Source organism: Cavia porcellus, unplaced genomic scaffold (genome assembly GCF_034190915.1).
Source record: "Cavia porcellus strain 051 isolate PalLab524CR breed Dunkin Hartley unplaced genomic scaffold, mCavPor4.1 scaffold_3, whole genome shotgun sequence".
Lineage (NCBI taxonomy): Eukaryota > Metazoa > Chordata > Mammalia > Rodentia > Caviidae > Cavia > Cavia porcellus.
The window spans coordinates 33,422,992-33,449,572 of NW_026947486.1; the positions used below are offsets into that span (position 1 = coordinate 33,422,992).

Sequence of the window (26,581 nt, forward strand, 5' to 3'; positions counted from 1 at the left end):
AAAACTCCAAAAAAAATCTTTACTTCAATTATTACACCTAACGCAGTTTGCATACACAACAGCAGCATGTCCCATACACATGTATTGCTCACACTGACAGCATGTGTCTTTTGACTTCCTGGCCTTTTTGTAGGACATGGTATCTCAGTGGTCTGCTGTTTTGTCAAGTTATTATATTATATAGTATATAGTAAATAGGATATCAATAAAAGATAAATATCAGGATATCAATAAAAAGAATATCAATAAAAGAAATTATTAAATTCATAAATACATTATGCATTTAGAATAGATGTCATCAGCTTTATATCAGCCATATACTTCCTTATAAAATCTAAATAATAACATCAGAAATAAATTCCTATATGAACTACAATGTAAACACAAACAAACATCTATCAACATTTATAAGCTTTGCTTTAACTATCAACTCAAGGTAATCTTCACAAATGACAACTGCATGTTTCACGCACATGTCTCATTCATACCGACAGCAAGTGTGCTTAGCTTTCCTTTCCTATATGGCAATCTTAATACATCTCTTCTCCTGTTTCATCAGGAGCTTCCTACTATGTTGTATAACATGAACTTAGCAGGAAAATAAGAGGTTAATAAAATGCATCAAACATGTAATGAGTGCTTAGAACAGACAACAGCATTTTCACATCAGCTGTTTACTTGCTTGCAACCCCTATGAGATAGTATCAAAAGTGAAAATTTATGTAAACTACAGTGTAAACACCATCTACCACAAAGTAAGCTTTGGTTACCTGTCACATTGAAGGAAGTCTTCACACATGAGAACTGCATCTTCCACACACAAGTATCATTCATATTAATAGTATGCATGCTTTCTTTTCCAATATTTTCTTTTCTTTTTTTTTTGTCAGTCCTGGGGATCGAACTCACAACCATGTGCTTGCAAGGCAGGTGCTTATGCTGCTGAGCTAAATCCTCAGCCCCATCCAATATTTTCTTGTAGGGCACACTCAACATATTTTTTCTAGTTTTCTGCTATGATAGTAAGTCTTTGTCATGTTGTGCTTGCTTGTTCATTGTAAGCTCACCAATGTGTTCCACAATGTATTTGCATATTTCCCTGTGCAGAAGCATTTTGTTTTTCCTCTGCTGAAAATGATCTCTTATGAGCTCCAGTCCAAATCCTCTAAGGGAATTTCTCTGGATATTTTGCACTTATTTTCTTTGCAAATTTTCAAAGTATTTAAACCACATGTGTTTAGGACTGAGTACAGCACAATCATCGGCCACGGCTTTTACCAGGGAAAGAACCCAGGTCTGCTGAGGTGCTTGCTAAAGGCCAAGGGAAAAGGAATGGAGAGTAGAGGAAGGTAGTTCTAAATAACAGCTCTAATCCTATGATTGATTTTAGAAATGTGGAATGTAATTGTAATAGATCTTTCTAATATGTTTCTTATGCACTATAATGTTGATAGGGTTAATATTAGTTCCTTAGTATTGTTGAATGAATGTAATAATATTCAAGTTATGAAAAGTTAGGGATAAGTACCAGCCAAAGAAATCTGGCCTTCTATTATGGGAGGGAATTAGTGCTTTTCTGTTTGTATGTCAGATAACTGTATCACATTATGTGTAATTTAGGACTCTTTGTACAGTTTCTGGAAACTGGTTTAAACATGTCTGGATATCAAGTGTAACAAGGAATGACTTGTGATAATCAACTGTTGCATAAACTTGAGCAAGAAATGTCCAACTAATTAGATTAGCATACTTCTGCATGGACTGAAGGGAATTACTGAAGACAGAAGACTCATCCTGGCTGTGAGTAGCACCAACAATTAGGCTTATCTACTGAATGAAATAAAAGGCTGAATAAAAAATTAATGCCTGCTTTTGTTTCTTTGGAGGAGCTCCAGTCTTCAACTTTACCTTGCACATCATTTTTTGGCTTCCATCTGATTTTCAGTCTATCAGCTCAAACTGCTCAGTTTTCCATCACAGACCCATTGGCCTCCTGAAATTGACTAACATGGGACACTACAGCAAATTCCAAGCATTCTCCTTTTGACTGGATGCTTAAGATATCCAGCACACAACAGAACTTTCATACAGTTCCACACCTGATTCTGCAGGCAGCCTACCTTGTAAATCCATATATATATATATATATATATATATATATATAATCTTTATATTAAATCTATTTCACTAGTGAGCACTGACTGACACACCTACTGAGAGCATTCCTGAAATCCAAGTTCTCCAAAACCAATGATGGAAATATTTTCAAGAATTTCTGTAAAAGACAACAGTATAAAATTGGCTAACCTAACACCTCTTATCAGAGGAATAGATTGTCTTTTTTTTTGGTGGTGGTGGTCCTAGGAATAAAACCAGTGGTCTCATCCATACAAAGGTACTACTCTATTACTAAACTAAAATCACAGCCATTTCTAAATGAAATTATGTTGTGATAGGGCATTAGTAAGAAGCCCCGGTTGGTCTTGGAATCACAATCCTTTGTCTCAGCTTCCCACACATGTGGGACTACAGGTGTATGCCAATGCACCATAGTGACCCTTTCTTTTTAAGTGTCCCCCTATTTATAGTTGCTTAATCTTAGGCAACATATAGTATATCTCTTTTTTATTCAAACTAATTATCTTCTGTTTGGTGATTATAATCACAGATGAACATGAATATATTAGTTGTGTTTTTCTTATTTTGTCTTATTTGTTCCAACTTTCTTCTTTTTTGCATTATTATGGACTCAATTTTCTTAATGATTAAACATTATTTCCTCTGTGGGGTTACTAGGTAAAACTCGGTTGCGTATCTTTGAATTAAAGTCTACTTTCAAGTACTTTTGTACTATTTCACCTACTACATAATAACTTTACAAAATTTCACATACATTTATTTCCTTCACTTCTTTCTTCTATTATTCTACTGCAGAATATATTGTTATAATTTTTATTAAATAATTATATTTTAAAGAGACTTGTATAATAAAAAAGACAAAGCTATTGTGATAAAAACAACATGGTACTGTAACAAAACATGGTAATATAAATCAATGGAACAGTTCTGAGGGTATAGAAAAAAATTCAGATACACTCAGGTATCTGGTCCTCTAAAAAGAAACCAAAAGCATATAGTGAAGAAAAGATACCCTTTTCAACAAATAGTTCTGGAATATGCAGCTTTCCACATACATAAAACTGAATATAGGCCTGTATCTCTCATGATATACTAAATAAAATAAAAAATACATCAAGATCTAAATGTGAAGCCAGAAACAATCTGCTAGAATATAAAATAGATAAAACACGTGACAGACTTTCTAAACAGAACCCCAACTGTACAAGAAATAGTTCTAAGAATCAACAAAATGGCTGTCATATTAAAAATGTTGAGCACAGTAAAAAAAATCAACAGAATGAAGAGGCAAACTACAGAATGTAAAAATTTTCTGCTTGCTAGTCCTCAGACAAAAAACTAATACCTAGAAAATATAAAGAACTAGGCCCTCTCTAAAATAAAAGCCCCAAATTGGGCAACTAAAATCTATAGACTTTTCTCAGAAAAACTTTGCATGGCCAATAAATACACCAAACAGGTTCAACATCTTTGTCCACTAGAGGGATTAAAGTTAAGACAACATGGAAATTTTACCTTAGTCCAGAAAGAATGGATATCATCAAGGACTCAAATAACAGCAAATATTAGAAGGTGTGTGTGGAGAAATAAACCCTTCTATATTGTTGGTGGGAAAGTAATCTATTACAGCCACTATGGAAATCAGTTTGGAGACTCCTCAACATACTAAAACCATAAAGTTCATTCCACTCACCTATTATATTTCTCAGTATTGTTTTAAAAGTGTTAAGGATGTCTTATCACAGTGGTATATACACAGTCATATATATAGTAACATAATATATAATAGATAAGTATTGGAAGCAGAATAAATGTCCAATAACAAATAAATGCATAAAATGTTGCATTTATATGCAACAAAACACATTTCTGCCATAAAGAAGGATAAACGTGAGTCATTTTTAGGAAAAAAGATGGAACTTGAGTTCATAATATTAAAATAAATAAATCAGATTCACAAGCTTGAATATCCCATGATTTCTAGTATATATAATCACTACAAAGAACCTTCAATAAATATCAGTCTGCATATGATCTCAGTCATATATAGAATAAAAAAGTTGATACAATAGAAGTTGAGAGTGCAAAGGTGGCTATAAGAGACTGTGAGTATTAAGGAGATAGGAGTGGTGAGGAATAGTTAAACAACAGGTACTAAGTTACAATTAAGAGTAAGCAGTTGTGTCATACTATGATATAGTAAGGTGACTATAGATAAAACAAAATGAACTGTACTGCTGAAAATCTAGAAGACAGAATTTCAAAAGTTTTTCTAACAAAACAATAAATATTTGAAGAGATAAATGTGTTGAACTTGATTTTTTATTATATAATGTAAAGATGTATCAAAATACCTTCTTTCTACACTAGTTTGTAACTTTAATGCTTTTAGGAATCAGTGAAATAAATTTAATTAAAAAATAAAAAATAATGATAAGAAATTAATGGTATAAATCCTGGTCTGGGATGAAATCATTAATTATTTGATTGAGTGAACATAATGACAGAAATGTGACTAAACATTTGTGTAAAAAAATTGATATAGGAAGGCAACAATATCTGCTCTTAGAAAATACTAAATATATGTCTTACTTTTGGCTGAATTTAAGAATGTGGACTTGGGAAGTGTTCCCACCATACAATAACTGATTATGGTTTTTCACTGTTCCTAGAGCAAACAATGAAGTTTATAGTGAACTCCCACTTCTCTTATGGGTGTCTAGAATGCTAGTCGTAGGATGTCTAGATGATGAATTCCTAATGAAACCTTTAATTGCTGGGTGTTTATTGGGCACCACATGAAAGAAATATTACACGGGGCTGGGGATTTAGCTCAGCGGCATAAGCGCCTGCCTTGCAAGCAGGCAGTCGTGAGTTCGATCCCTGGTACCGATGAAAAAGACAAAAAATCCAAGAAATATTACACATATTATACATTATTACTATCTGGAGGAATGTACAGTATTTGCGACATTTATAGCAGGAAAATACACACATATTCCTCCAAACTGTGTAGATTTCTCTTATGATTCATATGTATAGCTTTTGTACATTGGAGACATCTAAACTCCCATGTTCTTTGCATTCTTAATCATAATAGTAAAAAGATGTTATCAACCTAAGTTCCCACTAATAGATGAATGGATAAAGAAAATGTGATTATAGATATACACATACAAATATATAAATAATAGTCATACTTAGAAAACAAGGAAATCTTGTCATTTCCACAAAATGGATGAACATAGTTCATTATGCTAAGTAGAATAGGTCAGGTATAAAAACACAAATGTAGCACCAGTATTATAAAGAACTCTTACAACTCAACAGTAATGCAAAGACCACATCTTTTTCAACCATTCCTTGATTAATAGGCATTTGGATTGTTTTCAAGATTTAGCTATTGCTAATTGTGCTGCTATAATCATGGGTGCACATTATTAATTCTTCCAAGAAGATAACCTAGAAGGAGAATAGCTTGGTCAAATGGGACCTTTAATTTTAGTTTTTTAGTGGAATCTCCATACTGGTTTCTACAGTGATTGCACCAATTTGCATTCCAATCAACAGTGGAAATGTGTTCCTTTTTCCTCACAGCCACTCCAGCTTTTTTTATTGGTTGATCACAATGGAGTAATAGTCATATAGAAGGATAAACTTGAAACATTTATGTGTAAATTGATACAATATAAGACCATATTTACAAGTGAAATTTATCACAGTCACATGTGTAAACATCATTGTTATCTCATTGGTGTGAGAAATTGAAAAAGAAAATAAGATCCAAAATGCACAATAAATATTGTGAAATGGGAAAAAGTTGTTCAAAAGAAGAAAGGAACTAGGATGTGGGAAAGAGGAAAGAAAAGAAGGGAAATGAAATAAATACATGATGTCTGTACTACTAGTTTCTCACATTTCATTTGTGCCTATAGATTGTACTCTGAGTAACTACTTAAAGATAAGTATAAGTAATGTATTGCTATTGTTATTCTACTGTATTGGTGTTAAATTTTGTTTTACTTTTTCCTCATAAAAAACAATGTTAAAAAAACGGGAAAAGTATTTTAGTAGACATTTCTCTGATGATATACAAATGGCCAATCAACATGCATAAGGTTCCCAAAACCACAATGAGTAGATAGTCTTTACAGAAATCATGCTAAGAAAACAGCAGACACACAGGTAAAATAATAAATAATAAATAAATATATCACACTATAGCCAAACATAACTTAAAATGAAAGACCAAACAATTAAACATAACAAGAAACAAACAATTAAACTAAATAATTAAAACATAACAAGAGATATTTTGAACATTTTAACTCTGGATTACAAAATGGAATATTACAAATAGTCACTATATGCAATACTTAGTTTGATAAAAATTAATAAGAAACTCTTAGACAACTTTCATGCAATATGCAGTTCAGGCTGGCTTGAACTCACAGTGATGCTCCTGCCTCAGCCTTCTGAGTGTTGGGATTACAAGCATGTGCCACCACGCTAACCAATCAATTGTATTTGTGAATTAGTAACTATGTTGTATCTATAGTGTGGAATATAGTGACCACAGTGAAGAACAATATATTGATATATGATAGGACGTGCATTTCTCTGGAAATTATTTTAAAACTCATAAAATGACATGTTTTATGTGATTTCACTTTATTAAATGTTCAGAATAAGGAAATATACACATACAAGTAAGTCAGTGATAGCAAAGAATAGGGAAAAGTAAAATGTGAAATAGATATGGGATTTATCTCTGGAGTCATTGAAATATTCTCATGGTGATGATTGCACAATTTCAAATATGCTAAAATAATTTAATTTCTCACCTTAAAATAATGAAGTGAAATAATCTCAAATAATGTGAAATAATGAGAAACAATCTCAAATAAGATTATCTTACAACTCAAAGAAAATACAACATAATGGAAATTTTCAATTGAATATAAGAAAAAATCTCAACCTAGAATTCCATACTCAGCAAAATGTTTCAAAATTGGGGCAACAATGACATTTCCAAACAAAGATAGAAGAATTCATTACTAGTAGACCTATACTATAAGAATCACAAAGGAATATTTTCAGAGATATATTAGTATATAAACAAATAAGTGAAAGAATTCAGAAATTGTTAAATGGAAATAAATGTAGAAGATTCTTTGACATTTTCAACTATTCTTTTAAAAAATTGACTAAATAGATCATATACAGTAGCAATGCATTACAGGCTTATGAACATATGTAAACTTAAAATATATGATGATCAATGAACCAAAAATTGGAGAAAAAACCTGAAAGTATTCTATGTAAAGCTCTTGTGCTCTATGTGTAAAAATTATTATAAATAATGTGATGGTAAAGATTTATAAATAGTAGGCCAACTACTAAAGTATATAAAAACATATCAATAATTACATGGAAAGTAATTGACAAAAAGTAATCAATGATACAGTGTAGATAATTCCCAAGTAAATCCATACATACATGGACATGTGAATTTTAATAAAGGTATTAAGACAACATAATGCAGAAATGATAGCTTTTTCATCAAATGACAGTGAGACAGTTGGATACTGACATAACAGAAAAGTAATTTGGGACCACACCTCACAATACAAGCAAAAATTGAAACAAAATGGATCATCATGTTAAATGTGAAACATGTATGTATGAAAATTTGAAACTTTGCTTTGGGGATGGTCTATTAAGATGTTTCTTACACTGTTAAAAAATCTGACTTTAGGGCTGGGGATTTAGCTCAGCGGCATAAGCGCCTGCCCCTGCAAGCGTGTGGTCCTGAGTTTGATCCCTGGTACCGGTAAAAAAAAAAAAAAAAGCTGACTTTATTCAAAAATAAAATTGCTATTTTTTAATGTCCTTTTCAACAATTAGTTGTTCATATATGTCTGGATTTTTTCTGTGCTCTGTATTCTGTTCCATTATTCTGGTTCTGTGTTTATATCTCTACTACCATACTCTTAATTGATATACATTTGTTGTATAATGTTTCAAAAGAAAAATAGTTTTGGACATGGAATATAACAATATAAATGCAAAAGTCACATATACTATTTAGTGCTATCACTCATCACTTAAAATTTTATGAATCTCTACTCAAAACCAGCAAGATAGTGTCTCTTTTGAAATGTCATCTCTACACTTTCCAAGAAGATACATGTTGTCTTGGAAAGTCCTCAGGAGGCTCTATTATCAAACAGGCAATGGAGTAAAAGGCTAAAGTCCTTTCTTTCCAGTGAAACAGGTGAAAATAGGGAAATGAATAGTTATTTCCACCCCATCTTTTTTCCTCATTACTTGTGTTCTCCTATTTCCTGGATTCCTTGGAGGCCTCATCAACTTCCAAATCCTTGCTGTTTTTTCTGCCAAATCCAGCTTAGCCTCCTTCATCAAGCTTGGTCCAGTCCAGGATTGTTGGGAGCCGCGTCTGTGATAGCTCGCCTTGCGCGGCGGACGTGCGGCCTGTGGTAAAGAGCAAAGCCTGAGGTAGATTACCCCTCCCATCGAATATGTTAGTTTCCTGCTTACCGCGTAAACAACCCGCTCAACAATATAGTCTGCCTGGCAACTGATGATGTTAGCCAATCAGCTTGCCTTGCTTACTTTAACATGATTGGACACTGTACCCGTATATATACCGGTGCCACCCCTGGGCGGAAGAAGAAGCCAGGTAGAAGCCCAGAAGTAAAAGCCCAAAAGGAGCCGCGGAGAGCGGACCGGTAGAGGCTTTGGGGCAGACTGAAGCACAAAAGGAGCCGCGGGGAGCGGACCAGAGGAGGCTTCAGCTGGGAGAACCCAGGGCAGGCTGTACGGAGAAGGAAAATAAAAAGAAAAGGTTGTCCACTATCAGACTTTGTCGTGTGTCCTTCCTGCCGGCCGGGAGCGGACATCGACACAGGATGACTTTTTTTCTGCCAATTTCACCATCTTCCATGGCCTCCATGACAGGCCTGATAACACTGACATGTTCTTCACTTGTGAAGTCTCCAAAACCAAACTCCTTGGAAGGCCCAGTTTCCTGGTCATTGACTATCTTTGCTTGAATAGAGCTGTCAAATAATTCCTTTAAAAGGTCTCTGGTAAGTTTCCTCAGACAGAATCTTGACACACATGGTTTTCTATGACTAGAATCTTGAGAAAGCTGACCCCTGCATCCTAAAGCTCATGTGACCACTCTGCCCTTAATTTTTCCTTTATTATAAGAGTTAAAAGCCCCTTTAACATCTTCAAATGAAGTAAATTCTATAAACATGTACTGTTAAGATACACCATTTGAGCTGACTTCTCAAATACTGGCAAAAGAGTTTCTTCAGTTGCCCCGTAGGAGAGGTGGTTTACAACCAGACTTTTTGATTTTACCACTGGAAGTGCGATTCTTTCCACTTATTAAGTTTTGAACTTGACTTTTCTTCCCAGTGCAGTAGACGGAAACAGATAGCCCGGTGATCTCTGTTCCCTTTTTTACTTCAAACATTTCCTTTTCATCAGTTTCTATCTTCAATTCCTTTTAAGAAATTTGTCTATTCTTTTCAACCTTGCTGACCAGTATGATTTCTATGACATCTTTAAACACTTCTTTTAATTAACTCTGAATCACTTTGTAACACAGATTTTTGGTGAAAAGTGTTCAATCCTGATTTTTTCTTTTTTTTTTCCTTTACAAAAATTAAAATTGAAAAAAATGGATCATTGGCTTAAATGTAAAACATAAAACTATAAAATATATATGAAAATTTATAACTTTGCTTTGCGGAAGATCTACTAAGATATTCCTCACACTTGTTTTAGAAAAGTTTAGTTTTGTTTCTAGTTTCATTTCTATCAACCTCTCCTACAGTGCAGCACAAGAAATTCTTTAGTCAGTATTTGAGAAGTCAACTTAACCCAAATGGCACATTTAAAGAGTACACATTTATAGAATTTACTTCATTTGAAGGTGTTATAGCTTAATTTCATTTCTAGTTTAATTTCACTGCTAAAGACTTTTAAACAAATGTCTTCCTTACTTTTCTCTCTGCTGAGAAAAAATACCTGATGTACAAAATTAAGGAAGAAAATGTTTATTTAGGTCACAGTTTATGGAGGTTTCAGTTTATTATCAGCTGGCTCCAAGGCAGGGAAACACAGAATAGGAAACATTTCATATCAGAACAAGACAGCAGAAGCAACAAGAGGAAAAAGGGAATAGGAAACCTTTTCCTTATATTGTATATGGGCTACAATCCTAGGGCAGGTGTAGAACTCATACAGTCAATACCAGCACTAGACAATGAATGAATACCAGACCACATTGTGGGACCCAGGAACTGCAGCCAGAGTGTGCAAAGGGCCAAGCAAAACCTGGACCCTCCTGTGACACCTGTCATCTTAACAGACAGCCTCACAGGATCCAGGAACTCAAGCCAGAGGTGCACATTGGGTTAGGCTAAACCCGGGTCCCTCCTATGACTCTTGTCCTCTTTGCAGAACATCTCATGGGACCTAGGAACTCCACTCAGAGGTGTGCACAGGGCCAGGCCAGAAACTGGCCCCTCCTGTGTCCCCCAGTCTGGGCCACCCACCTCAGGATCTAGGAACTCCAACCCATAGTGAGCACCCCAGCAGTCCTACTGCTGCCATCGGGGATCCCCCACTTCCTAGACTTAACATTGCTGTTGATTTCAGCTCTCCCACGTCCCTCCAGAATATTGGACTATAGTGGATTAAACATGCAGTGTCGAGGGGAGACTCAGCAAGAAGAACTCAACAGGCTTCCATTAGTGAAGTGAGTTTTCCCCTAAAATAGGAATACAGATTGCTACCTTCAGTGGGTAAACAGGAGCAACAGAGAAGCTCCCTGCAGAGGTAGGCCAAAGGTGAGCTTGGCAAGTGGGTAGGTGAGTCCTTCCTCCACACAGAGAATATCAGGAAGCTTGGGGAGGATGCCAACAAGGCCTCTATCAACCTGGAGAAAATTAAGGGGGCCTATTGGACACCCAGAGACACAGTAGGGTCCCACCTGAGATAAACACTATAAACAGGGAGATCTGGTGAAACTGAACAACACTAAGACATAATAACAACAAGAACTAGGGGTTGATTTCCATCAGTACTCTTAGGCTTACAAGAACATAGGACTCATCCAACAGGCCCTGCAGGGGGAATTCAGGTGACCGACCAACCTCTTCACTGTGGGACCCAGCAATTGGACAAACATCAACTTTACGGAAGGACCCCAAGATACACACTACCAACAGTTGACACTAGTGGGATTGAAGAACCAAATATTAACCCAAAAGGGGAAAATGGCAAAACAAAAAATCAAAATGCAACCTCAAACATCTAGTCTACCAGGAGCAAGTACAGGAGACACTGAAATAGAGGACTTCAAAAGTAACACACCAGAAATCTCTGAAAAGATTGTGAGTGAAATTAAAAAAACTCTATGAGGCTACAGAATAAATCAAATTAGAAGTACTCTCTCATGTAAAGACAGAAATAACAACCTTAGTAAAGGAGTTGCTCAGCACAGGTAAAGAACAAGTAGAGAAAAAAGTAGAGGAGCATGGGAAACTGATTGAAACTTTGAATGATAACAAGGAGAATTTATGAAGCAAACTCAAAGAGACATCCAAGAAACAAAAAAATTATATTCAAAGTTAGCAAAACGGTTTAAATGAAGCTGAGGAGAGGATTTAAGACCTTGAGGACAGGATTGCAATTAGCAACCAAGAAAGGACACAACTTTTAAAAAAAGCATGAAATGACAATCCAGCAGCTTCCAAATGATGCCAAGAGAAATGATATAATATTAGTAGGCATTAGTGAAGATGCACAAGTCAATGCACATGATATAACTAAAATAGTCACAGAAGTAAAAGCTGAAAATTTCCCAAACATGGGGGAAGAATCTGATATGCAGATAAGTGAGGCATATACAACACCAAACAATCACAGCCAACATAAATTTACCCCTAGTCATATAATAATTAATATCCCAGGCATACACCATAAAAACAGGATACTAAAAGCTAATAGGGAAAAGACACAACTCACCTATCAAGAAAACCTCATTAGAATCACAGGAGACTTTTCAGCACAAACCCTCCAGGCAAGTTAAGCTTGGAGTGAGGTACTTCAAGTCCTAAAAGAAAACAAATTTCCACCCACACTGATGTACCCAGCAAAACTTTCATTCAAATTTAATGGAGATACAAGACACTTCCATGACAAAGAACAACTGAAGAAATTCATGTCCATCAAACTAACCCCAGAAAGAGTGTTGAAAGACATTCTAGATAGAGATAAAAATGACCAAAATTCTCAGAACAAGAGAAAGATACCACCAGATATGATAAGCAATTAAACAAAGGAGAAAAACAGAAAGCAAACAACTGGAACATAACATGGAAAAGTCAAGGAAGTACATATCAGTTATCTCCATAAATGTAAATGGCCTCAATTCACCTATCAAAAGAAATAGGTTGACAGAATAGATCAAGAAACATGATCCCACAATATGCTGTATAGCAGAAACATATCTGACCCAAAATGAAACTCAAGATTAAAAGACAAAGGATGGTAAACAGTATTCCATTTTATAGGAACCAAGAAAAAGGAGGTTAACTATTCTATTTGCAGACAATATGAACTTCAAACCCAAAATGATTAAAAGAGATAAAGAACGTCACTACATACTCATTAGTAAAAAAATTCAAGAGGAAGAACTAACAATTATAAATGTATGTGCACCAAATACAGGAGCACCCACCTATATAAGACAAATACTTATGGACATGAAAAACCAAATATACAAGAACACTATTATAATAGAGGACCTTAATACCCCATTGTCACAAAAAGATAGATCAACTAGACAAACAGTCAGCAAAGAAATAACAGAAGAAAATCATACCTGTGAGCAACTGAACTTAGTAGATGTTTACAGAGTGTTCCACCCAACCACATCAAAATACACATTCTTCTCAGATGCACATGGGACGGTCTCCAAATAGACCATATATTATCCCATAAAATATTCTTAAGTAAATGCAAAGATATTGAAATTATGCCATGCATAATATCTGACATAATGCACTGAAACTGGAAATTAATGGCAAAAATAATTGCAAAACCTGCATAAATACATGGAAATTAAATAACAACCATCTGAACAACCAGTGAGCTACAGATAAAATTGAAGAAGAAATAAAGCGATACTTACAATTCAATAAAAATGCAGAAACAAAATACTGCAATCTGTGGGATGCAATGCAAGCAGTCTTAAGAGGCAAATATGTAGCAATAAACCGCCATGCCAAGAAAACAGAATGAGCACAAATAAACAAGCTAATGCTTCATCTCAAGCTTCTAGAAAAAGTAGAGCAAGTAAAACCCAAAGAACATACAAGGGTGGAAATTGTAAATATTAGAGCAGAAATCAATGCAAATTAAACTAAAATAAAATACAAAGAATTTATGAAACAAAAGCTGGTTTTTTGAGAGAATAAAAAATTGAAAAACATCTTCTAAAATTTATCAAGAAAAGGAAAGAAAAAATTCATGCAATAAGGACTGAAAATGAGAAAATTATTACAGGTCCCATGGAAACTCAAAAGATCGTGAATACATACTTTGAAAATCTTTACTCACAGAGAATGGAAAATACAGAGGAAATGGACAGGATTCTAGAAACATATGAACTACCAAAGCACCACGAACAACCTATAGCAATTTTGAATAACCCAATATCAGCTATTGAAATTGAAAATATAATTAAAAACATATCAACAAAGAAAAGCCCAAGTCCTGATACATTCACCACTAAATTCTATAAGAAACTTAGAGAAAATTTAATGCCAATATTCCTTAAATTCAATGAAATTGAAAATGAAGCAGACCTCCCTAGATCATTCCTGGAGGCAAATATTACCATGATGCCAAAACCAGAGAAAGACCCAAACAGAGAGAAGAATGATAGGCCAGTCTCACTAAGGAACATTGATGCAAATACTCTCAATAAAATACTGGCAAATAGAATACAGCAAATCATCAAGAAGATTATACATCATGACTCAGTGTGATTCATTCCAGGAATGTAGGGATGATTTAACATACTCAAATCAATAAATGTGATACATCACATCAACAGAGCCAAAAACAAAAAACACATGATCATCTCAATAGATGCAGAAAAAGCTTTTGATAAAGTCCAACACATGATCATGATGAAAACCCTCCAGAAACTCGGAATACATGGTGTCTACCTCAATCTCATAAAGGCCATCTATGACAAACCAACAGGCAACGTTATACTAAATGGACAAAAACTGAAAGTTTTCACACTAAAATCAGGAACAACACAAGGATGCCCACTATCACCACTTCTATTCAATATCAATATAGTTCCAGAAAAACTAGCCAGGGCAATCAGACAACAGAGAGAAATAAAAGGAATAAAGAGAGGAAACAAAGAAGTTAAACTATAACTATTTGCAGATGACATGATACTCTATATAGAAGACCCAAAAACTCCATTAAAAGACTACCATAGGTAATAAACAAATTAAGCAGTGTAGCTGGATACAAAGTCTACACTCAAAAATCAATAGCATTCCTGTACACAAACAAAAAACTCACTGAGAGATAATAGAAATATCAATTTTCTCAATAGCATCTAAAAATGAAATACTTAAGAATCAACCTAACCAAGAATGTAAAAGACCTATGTGTTAAAAATTATGCTATGCTAAAAAAGGAGACTGAAGAGGATATTAGAAAATGGAAGGGTATTCTTTGCTCTTGGGTAGGAAGAAACAACATTGTGAAAATGGCTGTAATTCCAAAATTGTTATACAGATTTAACCCAATCCTCCTCAAAATGCCATTGATATACCTCACAGATCTAGAGAAAATACTCCTAAAATTCATTTGGAAACAGAAGAAACCTAGAATAGCAAAGGCAATTCTGGGCAACAAAGGCAAGACAGGAGGCATCTCATTTCTTGACTTGAAACTATACTATAGTCTCAGTGATAAAATCATCATTGTACTGGTAGAGAAATAGATCTGAGGATAAATGAAACAGATTAGAATATGCAAGTACAGCTGCAAAGACACTCAGCCACCTGATATTTGACAAAGGGGCTAAACATGTTCACTGGAAGAAGCATAGTCTCTTTAATAAATGGTGTTGTAAATATTGGCTCTCTACATTTTGAAGACTGAAATTAGATTCATGCCTATCACCATGTACAAAACTAAAGTCTAAATGGATCAAAGACCTAAATATTAAAACAAAACACTAAAGCTACTGAAAGACAGGGTAGGTAGAAGTCTTGGAGACGTAGAAGTAGGCAGAGAATTCATGAACAAAACACAATCTGCACGGGAAACACTTCAAGGAATCAGCAACTGAGATCACATATTACTGAAAAGTTTCTGCACTTTAAAAGAAATCACCAACAGCATGAAAAGAAAATCCACAGAATGGGAAAGTATTTTAGCCAACAATCCTTCAGACAAAGGACTTATATCCAGAACATATAAAGAATTGAAAAACATCAAGCCTCCCAAATTCAAAGTCCCTCTCCAAAAATGGGCATCTGAGATGAGCACACAGTTCTCATATGAAGATATACAAATAGAAATAAATAGATGAAGAATTCTTCAACATCACTAGTCATTCAAGAAATGCAAATTAAGACAACATTGAGAGTTCATCTCACTCTGGAAACAATAGCTGCCATCAAAAAATCAACTGATAATAAATGTTGATGAGGCTGCATGGCAAAAGGAACACTGCTCCTCTGTTGGTGGGAGTGTAGACTGCTGCAGCCACTATGGAAATCAGTACGGAGAATTCTCAGAAGACTAGGATTGGAAGTTCCATTCAACTCATATTTTCCCAGAAAAACTGAAAAGGTCATATCACAGTGATATATGTGCAGCCATGTTCATAGAACCACAATTTGTAACAGCTGAATCTTGGAAACAACAAAAATGCCCATCAACCACAGAGTGAACGAAAAAGATGTCATATCTTTATACAATGGAATATTACTCAGCAATAAAAATTAAAATTTTGAGGCCTTTATAGGTAAATGGAGATAACTTGAGAATACCCTCATAAGTGAAATAAATAAGAATCATATTTATAATGGTCACATTCTGTGTCTCATGTAAAAATAAGAACCATAGGAGTAATCAAACCCAAAATATCTAATTGCTATTGCAAAGAAAGTTCTCTAACGGATATAACTGCATGTATCTTTAAGTGTGTAGGATTGATAACCATATTACTAAGGATTTGTTGGATCATTGACCAGAACTGTTTGCAGTCTCACTGTTTCAATGTCCACATTGTATGCTTTAATTTTGTAAGTTAAACAACTGTTACAAAAGACAATATGTAATTAATCAACTAGTGATTTCTTAGCGTTAATTTATTTTTGAAATTCTGTATTATTGCCACACTTTTTCTGTTTTCATGTTTTTTCCTCTTTAAACAAATTTTTTAAAAACTGAGGAGCAGTGCAAAAAGATAGAAACCTTGAATGAACAATTTGAGAAGGAAACAGAATGCATGAAACAGACTCAAAGAGATATACAGGTTATCAAAATTCCATCAAAGCCTGGAAAAACCACCTCAATTAATGTGAAGGTAGACTTTCAGACCTCAAAGACAAAATTTCAACTAGTGTACAGGAAAGCAAAGGACTTTTAAAAATAACAAGGAATCAAGAAACAACCACCCAATATTTGTGATACAATGCGAGGAAAAACAATGTAATATTCATAGGTGTAAATTAAAAAGGGACAACAGAAATCATATAAAAAGACTATTTACAGAAGTAATAGCCAAACTTTTTTTTCAATAATCGAAAAGAAAATGACATACAGATAAGTGAAACATATGAAACTTGAATTAGTTATAAACAAAACAATCTACACCCAGACATATAATCCCAGAAATTTAACATAATAATAGAATATTGAAAACTGTTATCAACAAGAGGCAGGTAACCTGTACAGGAAACTGCATCAGAATCACAGCATACTTCGAACCACAAAGAATGAAATCAAGAAGAGCATGGAGTAGAGCACTTCAAATCCTAATGGATAACGACTTCCAACCCAGATTGATGTACCCTACAAAACTGTCTTTCAAAAATGATGGAAAAATAAGATAGTTCCATGACAGAAAAACCAGATGAAGAACTTGATGACCACCAAACCAACCCTACAAGTAATACTGAAAGATATTCTAGATAGACATAAAGAAAACTCTGACTGCAAGAACATCAACAGAAAAAAAAAACTACTAAGAAAGGGAAAGAGTTAAACGGAGAGAAAAGAAAATAGAAGAAAGATAACAGGAGAAAAATAACCAACATATATTAGTTATAACCATTAAAGTAAATGGCCTCAAGTCACCTATTAAAAGAAACAGACTGGCAGAATGAATTAAGAAACAACATCCAAACATATGTTGTTTGCAAGACACTGATCTAACCTAAAAGGAAATACATAGACTGAAAGTCACAAAAAGGAAAACAATACTTCATGCAATACGAACTCCAAAAAAGCAGGAGTAGCTATGCTGTTTGCAAATAATGTGAACTTCAAATCAAAAATGATCAAAATAGATAAAGAAGGTCACTACATACTGGTGAGGTAAAAACTTCAAGAGGGAGAGGTAACAATCTTAAATATATGTGCACCAAATATGGGAGCAATCAGCTATATAAAACACATTAATAGAAATAAAAACTCAAAACCAATATCACAACTATAATGGGAGAGCTTAACACCCCATTGAAACAAAGAGAAAGTTCAACAAGAGAAAAAAAAACAGCAAAGAAATAATAGAACTGAATCACACTTGTGATCAAGTGATTAGAAGATGTATACAAAGTGTTCCACCCACCAACATCACAATATACATTTTTCTCAGAAGCACATGGGACATTCTTTACATTAGACCATATGCTAGCCCATAGGACATGCTTAAAGAAATGCAAAAGAATCAAAATTATTCCATATATATTATCTGATCATAGTGCCATGGAACTAGAAATTAATGATAAAAGAAACTGCAAAAACTCCATAAATACATGGAAATCCAATAGTACTCTTGCACAATCAATGGATAACAGACTAAATTAAAGAAAAAAATTAAACAATATCTATGAACAAATAAAAATACAAATGCAACTTGCTGGAACCTGTGGGATACAATTAAAGCATTCCTTATTGGGCAAGTTTATTGTGGAGAATTCCCACATCAGGCAAACAGAATGAACACCAACAATCTGATGCTACATCTCAGTTATCTAGAAAAAGAAGACCAACTCAAGCCCAAAGCCAAAAAAGGGAGGAAATTATAAAAACCAGAGCATAAATTAATGCAATAGAGACTAAGAAAACATACAAAGAATTAACAAATCAATGAGTTGGCTCTTTGAAAGAATAAATAAAATTTATGAGCACCTAGCCAATTTATTTTTAAAAAACAAATAAATAACTCATATTTAAGCAATAAGGAATGAAAAGGGTGAAACCATTATAGATGTAGAAATACAGAAAATCATCAACACCTACTTCAAAAACCTTTACCTTCATAGGTTTGATAAAACAGAAAAAATGGACAGATTCCTACAAACATGAATTAACAAAACTGGCTCAAGTGGACAAAAACTGCTGAATAACCCAATTTCAATTAATGAAACTGAAAATGTATTTAAAACCCTACCAACAAAGAAAAGTTCCATGTCCTGATGGATTCATTGCAGAATGCTACAGGAAATTCAAGAAAGATTTAATAGCAAAACTCTTCAGTGAAATTGAAAGGGAAGCAATACTCCATAACTGACTCCTGGAAATGAGTATTATCCTAATACCAAAACCAGAGAAAGACCCACTCAAAAAAGGGAACTAAAGGCCAATAACCTTATGAATGTAGATGCAAAAATTATCAATACAATACTGGCAAACAAAAAGCAGCAAATCAGTCAAGAAGATTATACACCACAACGAAGTGGGATTCATCTGAGGAATGCAGGGATGGTTCAACATACACAAATCTATAAATGTAATACACCATATTGTAGAGCCAAAGATAAGAATCACAATACCATTTCATTAGATGTTGACATAGATTTTGATAAGGACCAACACTTATTCATGGTAAGAAACTTACAGAAAGTTGGGATAGATGGTCTTTACCTCAATCTGAGAAAAGCTATCTATGGAAAATCAACAGCCAGCATCATATTAAGAGGCCAAAAACTGGGTGCAGAGGAAGGGCTCAGGTGGATCTGGGGCACCTGCATCTGCCTCCCCGTGTGTCTGGAGGACTGTGGATATCTCAGCAAGCAGGGGAGCATCGCATGTTCCAGCAGCCCCGCGGCCTGCGGTAAGTGCTCAGTACACTCTGCCCAAAGCCCAGACTGTTCAGGACCCTCCAGGCTTCTGGGTGCAGTGAAGTGGATAAGTGGGTTTGAGGCATCTACATCTCCCCATTCCGGCTACGCTTGGAGAACTGTGGAGTTTCCAGCAAGTAGGCAGGCGCACACTATCCCCGGACTACAGCCTATTTGGGACTCCTGCACCTCACCATTGGTTTGCAGAGGAAGGGCTGGGTGGATCTGGGGCAGCTGCATCCGCCTCCCTGTGTGTCTGGAGGACTGTGGATATCTCAGCAAGCAGGGGAGCATCGCAGGTTCCAGAGGCCCCGTGGCCTGTGGTAAGTGCCTAGTGCACTCTGTCCCAAGCCCACACTGTTTGGGACCCTCCAGGCTTCCAGGTGCAGTGAAGTGGCTAAGTGGGTCTGAGGCATCTACACCCACCTCCCATTTCCGGCTGCACTTGGAGAACTTTGGAGCTTCCAGCAAGCAGGCGGGTGCACAGTGTCCCTTGAGCCCAGCTTGTCTGGAACTACAGAGTTCTAAACAGGAAGAAGAGGGCCATTGGTTCTAGAGGCCCAGTGGCTTGGGGAACTGGGTGCGAGAGTGCCAGGAGCTGCAAATATAGAAGTGGATTTCCAACAGACCCTGAGGAAGCTTTCAAATAACACTTGAAACACAGAAATATAGGAAAATGACAAAATGAAAGACAAAATTACAACCTCAAACGTCCAGCCCATCTCAAGAAACCCGAGGAACGATGTATATAGAAGAAAATATATGCCATTCACCTCAAATATCAGACATAATAGCTACTGAAATTAACAAACAACTCCAGGAACCTTTAAAAGAATTCAAATTCGAAATAATCTCCCAGGTAAAAGAAGAAATGATAAAAGAAATGAAAGAGATTCTGAATATATCTAAAGAAAGCATAGTTAAAAAATTGGAGGAACTAAACAAAAAGATAGAATCCCTACATGAGCAATATAAGAAACAAACAGAATACATAATGCAGATACAAAGAGACATACAGGACATATAAAACCTCCACTGAAAGTTGTAAAAACCACCTCAATGAAAGTGAAGATAGAACTTCAGACCTTGAAGACAGGATTGCAGCTAGTGAACAGGAAAGGAAAGATCTTTTACAAATAACAAGGAATCTGGAAACAACAATTCAACAACTGCAAGACTATGCAAAGAAAAATAACATAAGAATGATAGGGATTAATGAAAAAGAAGGGGACAACATAAAGGATGTCAAGAGGATATTTGGAGAAGAAATAGCTGAAAATTTCCCAGCCATGAGATCAGAAACCGACATCAGGTTCAGTGAAGCCTATAGAACTCCAAATAGTCATAACCAAAATAAAACTATACCCAGACATATAATAATCACCATCCCAGAAATGCAACACAAGAATAGATTGTTAAAAGCTGTCAGAGAGAAAAGACAGATCACTTATAAAGGAAAACCTATCAGAATCACAGTAGACTTCTGAGAACAAACAATAAAGTCAAGAACAGCATGGAGTGAAGTATTCCAGGTTGTAAAGCAAAATGATTTCCAAACTAGACTGATGTATCCTGCAAAACTATCATTCAAAATTGATGGTGAAATACGATACTTCCATGACAAAGAACAGCTGAAGAACTTCATGAACACCAAACCAACCCTGCAAAAAATATTGAAAGACAGTTTAGATACACAAAGGAAAAAACCACTAAGCAAAGCAGATAATTAAACAGAACAGAAAGATAAAGATGCAACAGCAGAGAGATAACATGTCAACAATAAACCAGCATTTAACAGTAATCACCATTAATGTAAATGGTCTCAATGCACCAATCAAAAGAAACAGACTAGCAGAATGGATCAAGAAACAAAATCCAACCATATGCTGTTTACAGGAAACCCATCTAACCCAGAAGGATACTCACAGACTGAAAGTCAAAGGATGGAAAACAATACTTCATGCAGCAGGAATACAAAAAAAAAAAAAAAAAAAAAAAAAAAAAGCAGGAGTAGCCATTCTGTTTGCAGACAATGTGAACTTTAAACCAACAATGACCATAAAGGACTAAGAAGGTCACTACATACTCGTTAGGGGAAAACTCCAAGAGGAAGAGATAACTATCTTGAATATATATGCACCAAACTCCAGAGCACCCAGTTATATAAAACAACTATTAACAGAAATGAAAACTGAAATTATCAGTAACACAATTGTAACAGGAGACCTTAATACGCCATTGACCCCAAGGGACAGATCAACCAGACAGAAAATGAGCAAAGAGATAACAGAACTGAATCACATCTGCAAACAAATGGATTTGATAGACATATACAGAATGTTCCACCCAACAATATCAGAATACACATTCTTCTCAGCAGTACATGGATCATTCTCTAAAATAGACCGCATATTAGCTCACAGAACATATTTAAACAAATGCAAAAGAGTTGAAATCATCCCTTGCATATTATCGGATCATGGTGCTCTGAAGTTAGAAATTAATGATAAAAGATACTGCAATAATCCCACAAACACATGGAAACTAAATAACGCACTCCTGAGTAATCAGTGGGCCACAGAAAAAATTAAAGAAGAAATTAAACAATACATAAAAGAAAATGAAACTGCAGATACAACTTTCCGGAATTTGTGGGATGCAATGAAAGCCGTCCTGAGAGGAAAATGTATTGCACTGAGTTCCCACAACAGGAAAACAGAACGAATACAAGTAAATAACTTGATGCTACACCTCACACAGCTAGAGAAAGAAGAGCAAGTCAAGCCCAAAGCCAAAAGAAGAGAGGAAATTATAAAAATCAGAGCAGAAATCAATGCAATAGAGACTAAGAAAACAATCCAAAGAATCAACGAATCAAAGAGTTGGTTCTTTAAAAGAAAAAATAAAATCAATAAGCCCCTAGCCAACCTTATTTAAAAAAGAGAAGAAAAAGGTCAAATTCATCCAATAAGAAATGAAAAAGGTAAAATCACTACAGATCCAATAGAAAAACAGAAGATTATCAACACCTATTTCGAAAACCTCTACTCTCAAAGGTTTGATAACACAAAAGAAATAGACAGATTCTTAGACACATATGAAGTACCACAGCTAGATCAAGAGGATGTAAAACAGTTGAATAACCCAATTTCTGTTAATGAAATTGAAAACGTAATTAAGTCCTTCCTACAAAGAAGAGCCCAGGCCCAGATGGATTCACTGCAGAATTCTACAAGAAATACAAAGAAGACCTAGTGCCAACACTCCTCAAACTATTCAATGAAACTGAAAGGGAAGCAATCCTTCCTACGTCATTCCTGAAGCAAATATTACTCTAATAACAAAACATGAGAAAGACCCAACTAAAAAAGAGAACTATAGACCGATCTCCCTAATGAACACAGATGCAAAAATCCTCAATAAAATATTGGCAAATAGAATGCAGCAAATCATCAAGAAGATTATACACCATGACCAAGTGGCATTCATCCCAGGGATACAAGATTGGTTCAACATAAATAAATCAATAAATGTAATCCACCATATCAATAAAGCCAAAAATAAGAATCACATGATCATTTCTACAGATTCAGAAAAAGCCTTCGATAAGGTCCAACATTCATTCATGATAAGAACTTAACAGAAAATTGGAATAGATGGTCTTTACCTCAATATAATAAAGGCCATTTGTGACAAACCCACAGCCAGCATCATACTCAATGGCCAAAAATTGAAAGCCTTTACTTTAAAATCAGGCACAAGACAAGGATGTCCTTTATCACCACTCTTATTTAATGTAGTACTGGAAGTTCTAGCCTGAGCAATTAGGCAAGAGAGAGAAATAAAAGGGGTAAAGATAGGAAAAGTAGAAGTTAAATTATCATTGTTTGCAGATGAGATGATACTTTACATAGAAGACCTCCTAAACTCCATTGAAAGACTCTTAGATATAATAAATAAATTCAGTAATGTAGCTGGATACAAAATCAATACTCAGAAATCAATAGTATTCCTATACACTAACAACAAAATCACACAGAGGGAAATAAGAGAAGCCACACTCTTCTCACTAACAAGTTTTAAAAAAAATGAAATATTTAGGAATTACTCTTACAAAAGAAGTGAAAGACCTATACAGGCAAAATTATAATACACTGAAAAAAGAAACTGCAGATGATCTCTGAAAATGGAAAGACATCCCTTGCTCATGGATAGGAAGAACAGACATTGTGAAAATGGCCATTATCCCAAAACTGTTATACAGATTCAATGCAATCCCAATAAAAATATCATCAACATACCTTATAGATCTAGAGAAATCACTCCTAAAATTCATCTGGAACCAGAAGAGACCTAGAATAGCAAAGGCAATTCTAAGCAGCAAAGGTAAGGCAGGAGGCATCACAATCCCTGACTTGAGGTTATACTACAAAGCAACAGTAGTAAAATCAACATGGTACTGGAATCAAAACAGAGATAAAGATCAATGGAATAGATTAGAAGATACAACCACAACTACAAACACACTCAACCACCTTATCTTTGATAAAGGAGCCAAGCAGGTTCACTGGAAGAATGACAGTCTCTTTAATAAATGGTGCTGGAAAAACTGGCTCTCCATTTGCCGAAAACTAAAGCTAAACCCATGTCTATCACCATGTACTAAATTAAAATCTAAATGGGTCAAAGATCTGAATATTAAAACAGAAACACTATATCTGTTGGAAGACAAATTGGATAGAAACCTTGAAGACATAGGAGTACGTAGAGAATTCATGAACAGGACTCAAACCGCACAGGAAATATTTCCCAGAATCAATAACTGGGACCACTTCTTATTAGAAAGTTTCTGCATGTCAAAAGAAATCTCCAGCATAGTGAAAAGAAAACCCACAAACTGGGAAAAGATTTTACTGAACTCTCTCTCAGACAAGGGACTCTGGTCTAAAACACATAAAGAATTAAAAAAACTCAGAACCCCTAAATTCAAAGATCCAATGCAAAAATGGGTATCTGAGATGAATATGTACTTCTCAGATGAAGAAATACAAATGCCAAATAAATATATGAAAAAATGTTCATCATCATTGGTCATTAGAGAAATGCAAATTAAAACCACACTGAGATACCATCTTACTCATGAAACAATGGCCAGGATCAAGAAAACCAACAACAAATGCTGGAGAGGCTGTGGGGGAAAAGGAACTCTCCTACACTGTTGGTGGGAGTGTAAACTGGTATAACCTTTGTGGAGGTCAGTCTGGAGATTTCTCAAAAAGCTGGGATTGGAAGTCCCATTTATTCCAGCTATTCCACTTCTAGGCATATTCCCAGAAGAACTGAAAGCATCATACCACAGTGATATATGTGCACCTATGTCTATAGCAGCACAATTTGTAATCGCCAGATCTTGGAAACAACCCAAGTGTCCATCAACTGAAGAATGGATAAAAAAGTTGTGGTATTTCTATACAATGAAGTACTACTCAGCTATAAAGAAGGATCACACTGAGATATTTATCAATAAATGGGCGCAGCTTGAAACCATACTCAAGTGAAATAAATCAATCTCGCATGTGTGAATACCGAATAGTTTCCCTAATGTAAGTAATGATTCAAATATATAAATGTATGTGGTAATGATGATTCCCCATCATGTGGCCTTGAAGCCTTATAAAGTTTTCATTTATTAATTGGAATGGCTTTATTCTGGGCTTCTTGATATGGAAATATTTGAAGCTATAGTATATGAAGTTATATTCACATATTTCAAGGAAAAAGATAGACACTATGGTAAGTACTATTAAATCGGGTTATTTGGTGGTGAAGCACTAGGTTGCTGAAACAGTCATGCTTTGACCTGTATTGTTATGTTGTTATGTCCTCTTTTATCTCAATCTCTCCCTTATTCACTAAAAAAATTATTTAGTTATTTTTTATGTTTTTTTTAATTAAGGGAAAAATTTTAAAAATTAGCAGGATATATTATAGTAACTTTTTAAAATTTCCTATTAACTTGTTTTGAAGTCCTGTAATACTCCCACTATCTTGTTTTGACTGATTAGACTCTGTTCCATTCTGTATGATAGTATCAAGTTTGGGGATATAGGCAACTACTTTGAAGGCAATAAGATTCACTAAGATGCCCATTCTGGTTTGACTATTATCTCTTTTGGAAGTCCTGCAATGTTTACAATGTTTAAGTTTTATTGGTCTTGTTCTCTACTGTTAGTTCAGCTTTATAATACCTAATGAGATAGACAATTCTTTTCAAGCAAACAAGTGACATTATGGTAACCATTGTTCATAACCTTGTATTCTGTTCTTACATCATGTACTATGTCTATCCTTGGTTTTGACTGACAGCTTTGTTTTGCCATATTTGACTTTATTCTCTTCCAAAAAAGTAATAAGAACTAAGGAGTAATAAAACCCAAAATATGTAAATTTTGTTGTAAAAAAGAGAGGGAAAAAAAGTGTGCTAAAGGATACAACTGCAAGTGTGTTTAAGGGTGTTAAATAGCTGACCATATTAATGTTTTTGGTTGAATCATTGAACACAACTGTTTGCAGTCTGTTTGAATGTTCACTTTGTATGCTTTGATACCGTGTCTTAGGCAACTATCTCTAAGACGATAATGTGTAATCTATTAAATGGTGATTTCTTACTTTTTTTTTTTTTGGTAGTTCTGTATTACTTGTACCCTTACACCATTTGTTTTGTTTTGTTTTTCTCTTTTTCCTTTTAAATAAAATTTTTTAAAAAGAGGTCAATAACTGAAAGCTTTCACTCTGAAATCAGAAACAAGACAATGATGTCCATTATCTCCATGCCTTTTGAATATAGTCCTGGAAATATTAGACAGAGAAATTAGATAAAAAAGAAATAAAAGGAATAATGACAGGAAAATAAGAAATTAAATTATCATTGTTTGCAGATGACATGATATTCTACATAGAAGACCCCGAAACTATTGAAAGACTTCAACTTATTAAAACCAAATTCA

The 26,581-nt window shown here is 34.8% G+C and overlaps 1 protein-coding gene across 17 annotated transcripts in view; it reads right to left on the bottom strand.

Moving 5' to 3' along the window:
* Zc3h12b (zinc finger CCCH-type containing 12B) overlaps positions 1–26,581 on the bottom strand; it is a 579,255-nt gene that overhangs the window by 291,785 nt on the left and 260,889 nt on the right. The gene's annotated exons all lie outside the window — the stretch shown is intronic.